The 16,114-nt window shown below is 47.4% G+C and overlaps 1 long non-coding RNA gene across 7 annotated transcripts in view; it reads right to left on the bottom strand.

Moving 5' to 3' along the window:
* Positions 1-16,114, bottom strand: part of LOC140649342 (uncharacterized) — a 39,550-nt gene that overhangs the window by 17,112 nt on the left and 6,324 nt on the right. For all 7 annotated transcript variants that reach the window (XR_012041590.1, XR_012041586.1, XR_012041589.1 and 4 more), the window contains exons 2-3: positions 1,601-1,767; positions 172-279 (exon numbers count right to left, since the gene is read on the bottom strand). This is a non-coding gene — a long non-coding RNA (uncharacterized lncRNA). The remainder of the gene's footprint in view (positions 1-171; positions 280-1,600; positions 1,768-16,114) is intronic.

The raw sequence follows: 16,114 nt of genomic DNA on the forward strand, positions 1-16,114 counted from the left end.
AGACAGCAGCCAAAAATATGCTTTGATGTATCTTTCATCTAAAGCTATCTATATTGATAAATTATGTTTGTGCAGTTGAAGCACTGAACCAGAGATAGGGCTTTTGTTCCCCCTTCTACTACAGGCTCTTGGTGTGTCCTTGGAGAAGCAACGGGAGTTCATGTGCCTCACCTGGGCCTCTCTCAGCCAAGCAGAGGAGAGGCCACTTTCCCACACAGCCGGCATAGAAGAAAGCTCTGTGCATCATGAGATGGACAGGTCCCACCATACTGAGTCCTCCTGAAACCAATGAAAACAAATTGACACTGGTCAGATTCAAGCTGCCCTAAAATTAATCATATGATTCATTAGGAAACAAATTCTTCAGTTCAGAAATTACCAGCAACAATCTTCTCTTCTGGGTTTCCTGCTCCCACAGATGAGCCAAATAAAGGACCATTTGAAAGGTCGTGATTCATTTCTGTGCAAAGTAACCGGCTTTGCTTTGATTGCAGGGAAATGTGACTTAAATTAGGCCAGCTGACTTTGTCCTGAAGAGGACTACAGTTTCTCACATGATCCTTAGCATAGCCCCACCATGGATGGTGACCTCTCTGGCTAAAGCCAGAGGACACTCAACTCTGCCCTAGGACATGTGCCCCAGTAAAGAGAAAATAGACTGGATGGAAATGGAGTTGTCAGAAAAAACTGTTGAGGACAGCAATAGGATTCCAGGAAAAAAGCACTTCCTCAGATCACAGGGGACGATCATCTCTCATTACTTGCACTCTTTTCCCCCAGGTAACTGAGCACTGCTGGATTAAGCTGGGGGAGATGGGGGGATGGAAGAGCAAGAAGCAATCTTTTTTGGTAAGGGAACATGTACAGTAAATAACAGCTGCAAAGGCTCCCTCATGTATTGAAGACATTATAATTCAGGGCTTTTCTTCCCAAAATCAGGCTTTAATGGGAAGCAAGTTTCACCTTTTCTAAAGGAGTATGCTACAATAAGCTTGTTAAGCTTGGAAAGTGCTTTGGGAGCCCCTGGGATGAAAGGCGCTCTAGGAATGAAAGCTGATATTTACGATTATTGCTTGAAAGGAACAGAGAGGAACACTAATGTAAAATATGAATGGCTGCTGGTGCTAAAAAATGTATTGTTGACTTGGTGCCAAAGAAGATAGTCCCAGCTCTCAAACCTGGATGACAAGGATTTAGGAGGTGCAAGAAGTGGAAGAGGCTCCTGCAAATAACGGCAAAAGCCAACATGATATGCAGGGCAAATAGGTGTCTTGTGGGTTTTTCTTTTCTTCCTCCTCAAGTGCAGTGATCTCTCTCACCCCAGCTCCGCCAGCCAAAACAGATGCCCATTAACCACAGTACTGGTTTGTACTCCTCTTAAAAGGAGGACCTTACAAATCCCTTAGGGCAGGAGGGCAGAAAAATATCCTTGGCAAGTGGTCAAATGTTATGGATTTGCCTGAGTAGATTCATATCTTATCTCACTCAAAGGACTAAGAAGCAGAAGCACTCCAGGCTAATGTAAATTAAACTTCTATATTTTAGAAAGCTATGAGAGAAGAGAATCGGGCTAACAGGTTCTGCTCCTGCAAACACCTACCTCCATACTCTCAGCTTGCATAAATCTCTTCTGTTGATTTTACACTGGGCATCTGGCCCCTTAATGTGGCACTCTACAGCTCCTAGAGAGGACGTTTTTCCATCCAGACCCGGTATTGAGACGTCTTCACCTTAGTCTCCCAGTCTTCCACTTTTCCCTGAGAAGAGCTAAAAGAAAACCCTTTGAGAGAAAGAATTCTGCTTCACTTCTTCGAAAACAAGCTCGAAAGTTACTCTAGTGCATAAGAAACCTTCACAGCAAAAATCCATAGGATCTCAAGAAGTTATTATTTTTCTTTTTAAATATACCAGAGAACACAGCATGCACCAGAGGCTGAACACTAATACCATACACATTTAAATTAGATATAAGGTGCAATTATTTTTTTAATGAGCAAGCGTGATTAACCACTGCAATGAATTAACAAAAAGGGCTGCATTCTCCAATTCTCAGGCTCCAAATGGAGATGGGATACCTTTCAGAGGCACGCGTCAAGCAGACGTGGTTAGTGGGCTAGAAGAATTGGAATGGCTCTAGGGACAAGGAGTTCACCAATTAACACCCCATCCAGGCTAGCAGGCCTCTGTGCCACTAGGGGCAAGCCTTGCAACCTCTCTGCAAGCCAGTCTCCCACTTTCTAATGTGGCTACACCAGGCATCAGCCAGGAGAGCGCTGTGACCGTGCTCTCTGGGTCGCTGAATGCCGAGCAGTGCCCTGGCCTCGCCTCCAACCCTGCAGAAGTACCATTTCACCAAATCAACGCTAACAGGACTGGTCTGTAGTAACGGCCCCTCCCCGGTGCGCAGCTGCTGCCCTGGCACGTTGTAAGGGGCAAAGGTCCCCTCGCAGCGTGTGCTGCTGGTGGTACCCCAGCTGCGGCTGGGGTGCGGAGCACGCTCCTGCAAGCTCCTCTCCATCAGCGCCGCTTCCTCTTCCTCACATGGTCTAATGCTGATGGATCTGTATCAGAAATAACAGAAAGTCCTTGGCCTTTTTTTTCCTTTCTTTCTTTTTTCCTTCCCTTCAGCTATTTAGGCCAACTCTGGCTAATCATGCTTTCTAACTTATACTCAGTCACTGCCATGGCAACCATTTCAACATGCAGTTCATAGACTACCTCTGAGATGTACAGCCCCTTTGAGAAACACATATACCTTGATGCTTCAGGAGAGGCATTAAGAGAGGAGAACTATCATCTGCTACGCTGACACATTTTTCTACAGTCTTACCTCTGGCAGCATGAATCTCTTCTTTTAGCTCTGAATAGCTCATCACTTGTTCTGTCCCCTTTCCCTCCCCCCAAGATAGGTTCTTTAAAAACTGACACAGATTTATGGAGATGAAAAAGAAAAGGTGTAGGAAGGGAAATGCATTTGGAAATTCCACTCTCTGGCATCTAAATTCACCCTTGTAAGAATGCTGCACAGCCTATCCTGTTACTGCTTCGAAGGAAATCCTGTTTTGCTCTGTTGTGTCACTGTGGAAAAGGAGAAAGCTTTGGGGGCTCGCTTTCTGGTTTTCTGGAACCCCAGGAGGGAGATAGCAGCTCAGGAGTTAGGGTGGGTGCTGCTCCTTCCTCCTTTGCAAAATGGCTCCTGTTCAGAAGTGCAACGGCCCCGCAACATGCAAAACCAGGTCTGCGTTTGCCCAAGTGTAGAGAGCAAGATTTGAACAGCGCTGAAAAAAGATCTGTCTATCTGGAACATACAGGTGCATTTTTCCAACAGTCACCTCTGAGGATCTTGCTCAAGATCCTCTGTAACTAGGTTTGCTTTTGACTAGTCGTGACGCTTGCCCCTGACACCCGGCCGGCATAGGAAGGTGCTGCAGTGAGGTGCTACACAGGTGTCTGCCATGCTGGTTACGAATGGATCATTTATTCTGCTCACACTTAACACACTCTTCTCCCAGGTGCAGTCAGAGGGGAGGCTCTGACTGCCAGCACCACAGTATAAAAAAAATCCTTTTTTGTTTCTTTACGTAATTGCGGCTGCTCTGTGGAAGAACCTGATTCCACGTCTTGAATATTTTCTTTTATATGTTTATGTGTGTAGGTTTCAAGTATGTATATAGCACATGTAGTGTTGTGCTGATCCTTACCAGGTGTAATTACACTATCTGTTCCTTTCTTCCCATCTTTTTCTGTGGTTTTATCACTGTCCATAGTCAGCTGGCCAGTAGCCACAAACAAGACCTGCCCCCACCACTACCACCTACTTGCCATCAATCAGATAAATGCTTCTGCTACTGACCAAGGGAGAGGAGAAATCCAGATGCACCCACAAGCAAGCAAATGTTGGCACACCCAAAATAACCCAGGTGAAACATTTGATTTCAGTTTAAATGTACCACTCAGCCCTCTGACGCTAGCCATAGGAGAGCACCCTCAAACACAGTTCTTTGCACCAAAATTTTCTCTAGGAACAAAATCTGAGAGACAAGAGCCAGGAGTCCCTAAGGCAAGCAGATAAATCTGAGCCAGCAGGTAAATAATATATTACAGTCACCTTTGCCCTGTTATTTTAATGCACACACATGCAGACACACACAGTTTCATAAGCCCTGCATATGCACTTCTCAATCAAGTATCATTTATATACACTATCTTCCACTGAAATCAAACCTCTGAGACTGCTGAAGTTAGGAAACATGTCATGTGCTCCAAAAGAAACATCATGTATAGTCTATCAAATCTCTGGGACTTCTTGACTGTGTATAGACTGCTTGGGGGGACCCAGATCCTCAGCTGTCCTTTCTAATCTGCAACCTAAAGTCAAGATGAAGGCTGGCAGGAGGAGAATATAGGACACAACTGACTGCTTTTAGCCCACATATTTTAATGCTAATGCATTTCTGCAAATGTATAATAAGCATGGACAAAATTACGATAGGTCTGTGAACTGGAAATACCATCTTTATGGCATACATATACCATAGGCCCAACTCTTCACTGAATCAAATTTCTATAAATCACTGCAGTGAATTTGGACTTTCACCTGTACCACACCCCGCTTTCCCAATGTATCCAATTCTGGCCGTCTCACTACTCTGTAGGTAAGGACGTACTCTTACCCCCATGTGAGAGAGGGCACGAAGGGACAAAGGCTAGAAATTAAGCTGGAAAGGTCTTCTCTTTCTTATATCATGCATTAGGTAATTTGCCTGTCACCAGCCAGACTGGCATCTAGAGCAGAAAATCAAGCCAGTGAATCAGGGCACAAGTGGGGGAGCTCAACCATCCATCCCTCCAGCTCTTAGTGTGGTCCTGGGTACAGTTTCGGCCCAAGCCAACCAGCACCCTCCCAAACTGTTCCCAAGCACAGTCCAGGAGTTAGCATGGGCCAGGACTGTTCCCAACAGGTAGCCTGTATGTGGCCACACGGTTTTGGAGGGCAAGAGGGTTTATCTGTCACACCATGGCCAGACACTGTTAGCCACAAAGCAGAGTGCAGCTCCTGCCCCTGCCAGGTTTATTAGCACAGACATAGCCACATGCCACCCAGGCTTGTGCCTCAGGCTTTGGCCAGTGACCCAATGTACCTGCCTCTGTTTTGATCAGGACACATCTCTGAGCCAGCCACGCAAGTCCTCTCCTCCTCTTTGTTCCAGTGCAAAGCCGAACTCCCTTCGGCTACAGGTGGCTTAAACCTTCACATCTGACACTGAAGAGGCTGTGCAGAGAAGTGTTGATGCAGCCAGTGCCACCTCCCAGCTGGGAGCTGAACCTGCCCCCAAGAGCGTCTCACCCTGCTTTGCTCCACCAGCCCAAAGCCCACCGGCTGAGCACCTGGGTGTACCCGAGTTGTAGACAGGGGGAGATGGTGCCGTGGTTGCCTGTTTCTCCACTGGAAGGGCTTCATTTTGACTTCACACCACAGCAAGCAGAAGAGATGCCTCGCTGGGCTGGCATCACGGTGGCAGCAGCAGCAGCCCAACCCCTGGCACGTGGTCTTTGCAGGACCCTCCTGCCCCAGCCCCAGCGTGATGGCCCTCCCCTCACTGCTCCAGCCAAGAAGGGCCTCAGGCTTGACCAAGGGGATGCCACAGGCCAGCTGAGGACTTTAATTGCCCAAACAGGCAGTGCAATAAGATAGACTGGGCTCAAACCTGGGCTAAGCATATGCTACAGACATACCCTCAGTAAGTCTGTGGCACAGCCATGAAATGAAGCTGGATGTCCTGAGGCCACCAGTCCTCCCTTCCTTAGCCTTGTATTCCTGCAACTATAAACCATACCTTGCAATGGCAGGAGAGCAGTGGCATTCAGTTATTTTGTTTTCATTTGATAAAAATGAAAAGACAAGGGTGCCTGCATAGCTGATTCTGCTGCATTTTACCTCCAGCATTCTCTGACAGAGAAACCCGACCTCTTGGGAGGCTGCATTAGCAAGCACCCCACCTCAGAGGCAGCACCCTCCATTCCTCCTCCACCACCTGGGCAGCACCGCATCTTCCCTCCATGGTACTGAGCTGAGGAAAGCCGTCAGTTTATAGGCAGTGCAGAAACCTGTACTGTGCACTCTTCTAATTTCCTTTGGAATCTAGTGTTAGGCATTGTCTTGCTTTCCAATGGGATGTGTAAGAGGTTAGGAAGAAAGTTAAAGGATGTTTCTTATATCTACTTAAGAAACATTCAGGTCCTGTTATGTTCCATGGGAGGGCACTGGCACAGGAGAGAGATCAGGACTGTTCCAACAGAGCAATTCATATGTTCCCAAGCAGGTCAGCAGAGATTGCAGAGAAAAGCAAACGTTGCAAAACCTTTTGCAATGCAAAACTCAACAAACAATTGCAAATTGTTGGAGTTAAAGCAGAGAAATTGCTTGAATGCGTTTTGAACCCTTTTTCTTCTTCCTAATAATGAGCATTTTCTTTTTTGCAAGCATGCTCCTGGAATGAGAAGTCTCATAGTCTGGGGATATGTTCACACTGGGAACATTCACGTGACCTTTCAGATCACATTCCTCCTATTTATAAGAGTATTAGTCATCCACTTAGAGAGCAGAACTAATACCATGTTTGTTAAATGACTAAATGTGCGCTATGAATAACCAGCAGTGGGTACTTAAAACCACAGTTATATCCAAGAGCACACCGAGAATCCATAGCTAGCACACGCTTAGACAAAGCACAAATACTACTACTGCACGTAAAATACATTTGAAAGACAGTTTGAAGACAATTCACTCACAGGAAGAAAGGGCTACATTCATCAGATAGATTATTTTCCAGAGATAGTTCACCTAGTTATTTAGGCATATAGGATAGCTGGCAAGAGTACATGACAGCTGAAGACTTAAATTTGAAAAAAGTCCAGGCAGAACTGTAAGACAAAGAGGATAGAGCACAACTCCACTGGAGCTTGGCCATTATACTACACAGAAAATGTCGGGAGCGTTGTACTACAAGTTTGCGACTTTGTCACTGGCAAAACACGAGGTTTAGGAGCTCTGAGTAATGCCTAACTTGTTAACTAACATGTTGCTCAACTTAGCTTCAGGGAAAGCACAATACCAGCCATGTGTGTTATTAGCCCCAACACGTTTGTGAGTCCCAGCCAACATGAGTAAACTTTCCGTGCCTCAGATGTTACCAGTGCCTCAGCAAACTGCCATAAGCAGTATCCCTTCCTGGGTCAGGAAAAATGGTACTTCCCAGGTGCTGAGGACTTCCCTGCTCTGCATGCAGTAATACCAGCACTTTGGGAAGCATTTAGCAGGACAAGACAGATGTAGTCAGTGCACTCAGACCATTTTGGTGAAACCATATGAGTGCACGTATCTGACAGGAGAAAATCAGGAGGAGAGGAGAGGAAGAGTGAAGGACAAAAAGGTGGGAGGAACAGGAAGAAGGAAAGCATAGACAGCAGCATGAGAAATTAAAAGAGACAGCAGGCTATGTGCCCCTCTAGAAAAGAAACACAGAAGCAGCCTGGGCTGTGTGAGCTCCACATTTCTGGCAGCAGGAAAAATGGAAGTGGGAACAGCAGTGCAAAGAATTTATGAGAGTTTTGAAGAATGATGTGCAAATTATGGGCTGGAGCACAGAGAATTAAAGGACTCTGAGTTCCCACCTGCCCCTCAGTTTAGCATTAAAGTCCAATGATGTGCTTCCACGCTGCACAGGATGGCGCTGGGGATGCCTGGCTGCACTACGCTTTTGGCCAAACCCTCTTAGGGTGAGGGTGGACATTATCAGCAGGAGGTGCCTGGCTGCCGTCACATGGCAGCGTCAGGGAGCTGCCCCCGCCAGCAAAACTCTCTAGTGTCAGCATGACCAGAGGGACACAAGTGCCGTGGCCAGAGGCAGCGGCTGAAAGGTTCAGTGAGAGGTGGCAGCTAAAGGTGCAAATACCACTTCTTCATTGCAGCCTGCATGAATGCCCCTGCCTGTGCAATACAGCGGATGTTTTGAATGGCAGAGCACAGCCAGTGAATCATTTTATTATCACTGCTGGTGTGTCCCAGCCTCAGTGTATCATCAAGCCTTCCTTTGGGTCAAGTAATCATTTGAGTCTGAATCATTGCCGCACAGGTTTCTCCTAGTGCAGCCTGGCATGGTCAGTGAGCAGAGCTAATTGAATGTGCTCTCACCATTTCACCCATGATTCGGGAGGGCCTGCAAGGCTGGTGCTTGTGGCTTTGCCGTACAGCCCTGGCAGCACGTACAGTCCTGCAGATCATGTAGTCTGCAGTCTTTTGTGTAGACACAAAAGTCAGGCAGCAAATTGTTAACCATGTAAGTTATCACTGTTTCCTTAAAATCTCCTCATGAGTCAAAGGGTTAGCACTTTCCCGGGCTAGAACAATGTCGGTAGTGAGCCAGGGCCTCCAAATCACAGAATAATTGAGGCTGGAAGGGACCTCAGGAGGTCATCTGGTCCGAGACCCCACTCAAAGCCAGGTTTGAATACCCCCACCTTGTCCTCAGAGTCTGAGCCACCAACACAGAGGAAACAGAAATCCCGTACAAGCCAAGGGAGCGCTTGTGCTGGTGGGGCCAGCTGAGATCAAACAGGTAAGGAGAGAGCATGAAGGGAAAACCAGCAACATCAGGTAGTACCAGAGGGCCACAGGAGAGACAGAGTAAACTGAGGGAAAGACCAGCAAAACCAGGGGGGGACAGAGAGAGACAGCATGTTTGCTTCCCCTGCTGCCAAGATGGAGGCAGGAAGGCTGGTGTGGGGGCATTTCTCCTTTCTCCCAGTTTGCTGCACGTGCACCAAAGCTCCTGCTGTGCAAAGGAGCCACCTCCTGACACCACGGAGGCAAAGTAAGAGCCAAGGTTGCCACAGCTGGAAGAGGGAGCAGAGTCCGGGCTCCACCCTGCCTGCACAGTCCTTCCTTCCCAGGTCTCGAGAGGGGTGGAGGGAAAGGGGCAACCCTCATTCCTCTCTAGGCCAGATGGGGGAAGGACTCACCAGGGCTCACCCCCACGCTGTCACTAATATCAAATAATAATAGTATTTAGCACTTCCATAATTACCTTTGCACTCTGGTATCACAGACACAGCTGAATTGGAAGTCATTAAGATCATTATAATGAGCTTCAGTGGATCCTTTCAATCGGAGGCATTATTTAGCCGGCCCTCATTTTCGTGGTTACATCCGAATAAGCACTCTGCATTGAGGTGAGGTTCACTGATGAGACACTTCAGCACAAAGGCAGTCTCCTACTTGCAAAGGCAGAACGAGTGTCATTATGCATCATGTTTCACCAGACTTCAAAATGCCAAGGAAGGTAAGTCAGGTTATAGCTGACTCCACCTTCAACTTGTAAGAGCTACAAAACTCTTCCCATGGACTGGCACTTAGGGAAGGTCTGCCATGACCTCCTACACATGGCAGCCATTTCTCAGCAGGTGCCATTCTGGAGGCCTTCCACAGTCAATACAAGCAGCCATCACAGGCCCTCACTGCAGATGTCAATTCAGCAAGAATTCTTATTAAAGTGGAGGGGGCAGAAGGCTAGCAGCACTGGGAGCACCTTGTACCAGGAACAGGAGAACCGTGCTGACCTAGTGGAGATGCTGGCAAAGACCTGGGCTGCTGGCCTGAGCTCAGGTGGAGAGGCATGCGGACATATGGCTGTGCTGGACTGGGCACTGCTGGGGCCGGTGAGCAGAACCGTGTTCAGAGCCGTCTGCAGAACAGAGACCTGCTGGTCCTGGGTCTATTTTTAGCCTCGCTGAAGACTTCTTTTTTTGGCCTTTCAATAAGAAGGAATTAAGTGCCCCTTTAATTGTGGTTACCTCAGTTCCCTGTTCATAAATGCAAATAAAGGCACTTAATTTCTCCCATTTTTGTTTGTCCTTTATGTTTGGGCTGTGAATCCCTTGGGAAAACATCAAGGGCTTCTAGGCGTACCTGTCTTATTAATGATAAAAGTAATGTGCTGGTTTTGTCATTGAAGTAGGAGGAAATGTAGGCACACGGAGCAAACACTTGTATTGCAATTTCTTATGTTTAAAAAAAGAACAAAAAGATAATAGGGTGTAATACTTTGACCAAGAGCAAAGGTAAAATCACAGCAGCTGACTCAGTGTAAAGGACTTAATAGAGTTGGCAGCATTTCAGCCTGCCTTCTTGGGAACTTGAACATGGGAATATGTTAAGAGTAGCATAACATATCCAAAACACTGCCTGAATGAAAAAAAAGAGTTACTGTTGTGCACAAGCGTTATTTTCAGCAGCAAGGAAGTTCTTCTAGGGAAGCATGAGCACAAACTTGTGTTTATTTCTTGGTATTCAGTTACTGTCAACATTACAAATAAACCCAATCAAGGTGGAGAATCGAACCCTGCACTGCTGGCCCCAAATACAGCTAAAACGCTCTTCTAATGTGTTTGTGACCTAATAGTTCAACCCATCCTCCAGAAACAGGTAAAAACACAAGACTTAGACAAGACCCAAACAAGCTTCAGCGCAGTTTAGAAATACAGTTAAGACACAAAGCTGCTTCTTTGCTTCAAGACAAACTGGCTGTTACAAAAAACATTGAGGAGCAATGATATTTCCTGAGCTCTGGCTGTATCTGCAGTGGAAAGGAGTTTCCCATGCTGTTTCCTTAATTAGCACAAATATGCTGACAACCTTCTCCATGCTGAAATCAAGCCATAGGCCACTAAAAAGTTGATCTATCTACGCATCCAAATCTACCACATGCTGATCCAACATGTTTCAATGCCGTAATCAGTACCCAGATTATAACATGGCTTTGTCATGCATCCAGTTGCTGAAACAGACCTTGATGTCCCAATACAGAACCTATTTGTCCTGCAGTCAGCAAACAGAAAAAGTGCCAATATATACATTCGATGTTTTGCAAGTGCTGGGATCGTGTGCTGGCATTTATTGGATCATTTTGAACACTACATGAATTTATAAATATGACCCAGTTGAATTAGAGAAATAACATGATCTGAAGGCCAGATTCTAAGCTTGTTTAATCTGAAATAAACAGGGAATAACTCATTTGGCATCCAGTAATTTACTCTGGTTTCACCATGGAGTGATCAAGGCCACAGTTATCTCTTTACACAGTTCGATCTGAGTTTAGTCCTTGTCAACAGGACATGTTATAATACAATCATGCAGCAGTCGAACAGAAAAGACAGCATGCCAATACAGTAAATATTGTAGTACCAGCCCTAGGGAAAAGTTTAGCAACCTTATGACAGGTAGGGTTTAAGCGTGTGAACCCGAGCCTTGTTCCTCAGACAATTTTTGCTTTGTTGCTAATGCAGCTGGCAGGACTAACTCTAAAAGCAATTTATGCCTGGCCAGCTCATAGCTAATTCTGAGTGAAAGCTGTGACAGCTAAGCTGTTTCCTCCCGGCTGAGGCAGCCAGTTTTCTGCAACTGGTTCAGTAAGGTTGCTGCCTGCTGTGCGGACAGGACACTACAACATGCCGGTGTGACTGGTCTGACCTCTCCTCCCACGTTTCAGTTGTCCCTACAGTAGTGCATCCCATGGTACATCGCACCATGGGCTGCTGCTCCTCGTAGGCATCTTCCAGGAATTCACCTCCGTCGTTACTGGTCTGTGGCGTCACTGCCTACGTTTTCACAGAATCACTTGGCACCGACGTGGCCGGACAGCATGGCAGGTAGCCTTGCCAGCATAGCTGCTGCTTGGAAAATCTGCCCTGTGGACATAAGTTGAGCATCTCACTGGTTACTCGCTATAACTCTTTTAGCTGGATACAAGGTCACAGTTGTGAGAGTACCAAGCATATGTCTTTGATGACATTGACATAAATTACCCACAGTTTCTTGCCAAGAAAAAAAAAGAATGCCAGAAAGTGCTGCCCCATGATGAACAAATTAGATCCCATTTTGTGTCCCTTCACCTGTAGAGAAAGGTTTGAATGTCACTGAATTCTGTGCCTGCAACTGTCACCTGGCCCAAAATGAACGAAATCAGGCTGATGGCTACGTTCATAACTTTCCCGTTGAGCTGTTGTCTTTCCTGAATTTTATTTCAGTCCATTTATTTATTTCAATAATTGTCCTTCAGTACCACAGAGCAGCTTTAAGACACAAATACGCTGTCATCAGACACCTCAAATTTTCCTTAGGCACCGTCAGTAAAAGCACACCCTCCAAATCTACCGCAACTGCACAGGGCCCCTCCTGAGCTGGTGGGGCCAGAGGGAAAACTAAGCCGAGGGCTGGTCCTGGGAGGTCCTGAGCACTTGCAACTGGCCTTGGCCTCCATTCGAGGTACCAGCAGCCAAACCCTCGTAGGGGCAGCTGGAGACTTCAGTGGTTACGTGGGGAAAGGCGACTGCTGTCCCTGCCTGCTCACAGAAGGACGAGAAACGGCAAAGGTGCTTCCTCCCGCTCAGATTGCACCCTGAACCCTTGTTGCCATTGAACAGCCTTACTCTTGCAGGGAGAAGGGGAGGGATGGAGTGAACGTAAGTCTGACCTTCCTGGAAGAATGGATTTATTGATGCTGCGCTGGGCTGAAACCTGAAACGACTGAAACGGGGCCTAGAGAGAGGGAATTACCAAACCAAGCCCAGCATGATTCAGTAATGCAAACTAAGCCTCACACAGCTTCCTCTTCCTAACCCCATTCCTTCTCTCTGAAAGACACTTTGCATGTTTTAACCAAATGGAAGCAGCAATCTACACACCAAGAAAGCTTGCCGACGCCAGGCTGTGCCTCAGCACAAGCCAGAAGGACATAAATCAGACAAGGTGCAGGTAGTCAACTCGTTCAGGAAGGCTTTCCCCGAGGTTCCCCATTGTGCTCAAGCAGCGGCAAAAAACCCACCCGCCCGAAGACTGACACACCTTTGCCTCCCACTAAGCTCAATATAAAACTCATATTTGGAGAACAGAACCCCATGAGCCTGGCCTCATTTTCACCGGTTTTACAGAGTTGCCTCCTTGGGAAATACCCCATCTTTACATAGGTGCTCCCAAGATCAAACCTGGCTCAGCCAGCGCCTCTGAGCACCACTAATGTCTAGGTCTTTCTTCACTGACAAAAGGCCAGCCTCAACATGGTTAGAAAGCTGCTTTTCCTCTCCCCCAGTTACTTTCCATTGAAGATATAGTTTAAGAAGCTCACGAACAGGAGGGCACAGGCAGCATGGAGCCTGCAGACCCTTCACTAAACACATGAGCAATCACCACGCAAACTTTCCCTGCAGTCCCACAGCTGCTGGGCCCTGACCAGGACGTACAACCAACACAAGGGAAGGTTTCCACAGTCCCCTTTCTCTGGAGGGCTTCTGCTGCACTGCCATGGCTGAGCTGCTGGTTTAGGATGTTGAAGTCCTCCCTGCTGGAAAGGAGAGCACCACTCTCAGCATACACTGCACTTGAGCTGGCACTGGTTTCTTCCTATTTTCCAGCCCTTCCCATGACAGCTTAAAAGAAGTTTTGGCCTATGCCTTGTTTACAAACTCGGTTCAGAAAAAAACCCCAGGTTTTAGTTTGCTGACCAAAGGCCAACAGGCCTGACCCCAGTCCTTACCTGTCCAGGTGATTCACTGAAGAATTAGAGTGGTAAAACAGAAAATGCCCAAGACTGATGGCTTGAGAGGAGTCTTGCCCCATTTCTCACCCCACAGACAATGCTGTGACCAGTGAGCATACCACAGCACGCTACACAGAATAAATCTTCTCCATCCTAGACATGGTAAAATACTGTACTGTGGTACAAGCTGGAGCAAGGATGTGGTGCAGAAGTCCCAGACAGTCTTGGAGGCAGGATTACTCATTTATTTGTCACAAAACTCAGATGAAGTTGTGCTACTTACATTGCTATAGGGCAAGGAGGGGAGAGAGGCAGACTTTTTACATTTCCAGGAGACTTGTTTTAGCACCTGATGACATATGGGGACAGGATTCTCCAAACTTCCCCTAGCTCAAGAATACAAAATCCTATTTCCCCATATATCATTAGTTCGCTAGCCACCTAGTGAGGTGCTATTTAAAGCCCTAGGCTTTAAATGCTTCTTGGCTAGTTCTCTGTATTGCCCTCTGCCCTGCCATAGGGAACAAGACCCTCGCTTTGGGAAATCATCTTCCATCAAAGTCGGCTGAGCTGGCTCTGCCCTTCCCCCAGAGGTTAGGTGTGTCTACAGCCAGGGCCTTGAATTGACAAGATCTCAAAGAAATAAGTAGCTTACACAGGTGGAATTAGGTAGAGATAATGGAAATAAACACCAGCTTGATATTTGAGGAGCTTCTGTGCACTGTTTCACTTGTGTCTACTAGCCCACAGGTGCCCTGCAAGCTAAGGATACTTCAGCTGACTTGTTTTTTCATGCCACCCTCGCATGTTTCTAAAAGCGTCTCTCCTTTTGATCACATGGCAGCAGGTACTGACTTGCTTACACACACAGCAGTGTTACCAGTGACTGTGCTAAACACATGCCGCACAGGTGAGCCTTGCAATATTGTCTGTGGCTATAGAGCGATCACCCCACCCACATGGTCACGTTTTTCTCAGTGTAACCCCAGGTACGGCCCTACGCAATGCCTGGCCACTTTCAGATGAAAGCTTGCTCTGCCTCTCCTCCACCCCTCTGAGCTCAGCAATCAGGAATACAGAGGAAAACTTCTGGCCATTTGCACTCGGGATGAGCAAACAACCAGCCCACGCTCTGTCCAGCAGCGTGAATGCCAGGTTACGTGAGGACATGCCAGCAGGGCCCACATACCACTGCTAGGTTATGAGCCCTTCAGATCCGACTGACGCTGCTCAGGAGACTTGAAATATAAACAGCACTTTTCTGGGAGGAGCGGCTCCGATCCAAATACTCCCCCATCTTAGTCACAGGTTAAAATAAATAAATAAACAAAGCTGTACTAATCTCCCAGTTGGCCCGCTCGCAGCCATGTGACTGGCGTCAGCCTTCGCCCTGAGGTGAAACATGGACCCAAAGGCTGGGTCCTGGCTTCGCGGTGCTCCAATGGCACACGCAGGACAGGCAGCAGCCCCTAACTGGGATGGCGCGGACTTTGGCTTGCGGCGTAAGGGAACACCCACCTGGCAGACAGCAGAGCCCAGCTGCACACCACCTGCTCCCGGCTCCATCACGCTTACATAAGGGAAATACTGAGGGGACCAGGACACATTTAACCCAGAAATCCTCACGTGACCATGTGGATCCAAAGCAAAGCAGAGCAGACCTAGGTCTGCTTTCCATCCCGCGCGGAGCCACATCTGGGAAGCAAAGCAAAAAGGGGCCACGGCGCAGCGGGGCCCGAGGAAGCTGGGGAACGGAAGGACTAAGGCAGTAGTTGCCTCTTCCCCTGTCCTTTGGTGAGCAAGAATAGCTGTGCTGGGAGCCAAGAGGGCACACTGGGGCAGGATCAGTCTAGACTTGCTCTGTTTCTTGTCCTCCTTCCCATAGCATCTGCTGCTGGACCCTGTCAGAGGCAGGATAAAGAGCTAAGTGGACCTCACATCCGGCACAGCGCAGCCATTCTTACTCCCCTGCCTCGTGAGCTGTGAGTCGGCCAAAGCTCCTGTGTGTGCATGAAAGACAATCCCAGCATTAAATATATTCCTCCTCTTTATCCAAACTAGAAATGGCTCCTCAGCCTACAACATCACCAGGCTATGTTAAAACATCTAAGTGTAATCAGGAACGCAGCTGGAGGTCTAAGCCTGGGGTGAGGAACCACGAGCATTTTAACAGGAACTATCCCAACGGGCTCTGAGAGCTACGTACAGTATATCTGCCTGTTGCTAATTATATTTACTGGTGGTGGTTGTTTTTTTTTTTCAGGCTGAAGATGAGTCAGAAAAAGAAAAAAGTCCTTTATTGTTGTGGAAGCAGAAGGATGTCTCCTGAGGGTGTATGTAATGCACTACTGTCACGGCATGACAATGGAAAAACTGACTGCTGAGCCAACCAAACCCCCATAAATACCTAATGATATCTCTCCTGGCCCAGATTTTCTACAAGTTGGTGCCTGAACTGCATACGAAATGACAATTGATACGAAAGGATCTCTCTTCTCAACAGAGCCAGAATTTAAGAG

Source organism: Ciconia boyciana, chromosome 3 (genome assembly GCF_034638445.1).
Source record: "Ciconia boyciana chromosome 3, ASM3463844v1, whole genome shotgun sequence".
Classification (NCBI taxonomy): domain Eukaryota; kingdom Metazoa; phylum Chordata; class Aves; order Ciconiiformes; family Ciconiidae; genus Ciconia; species Ciconia boyciana.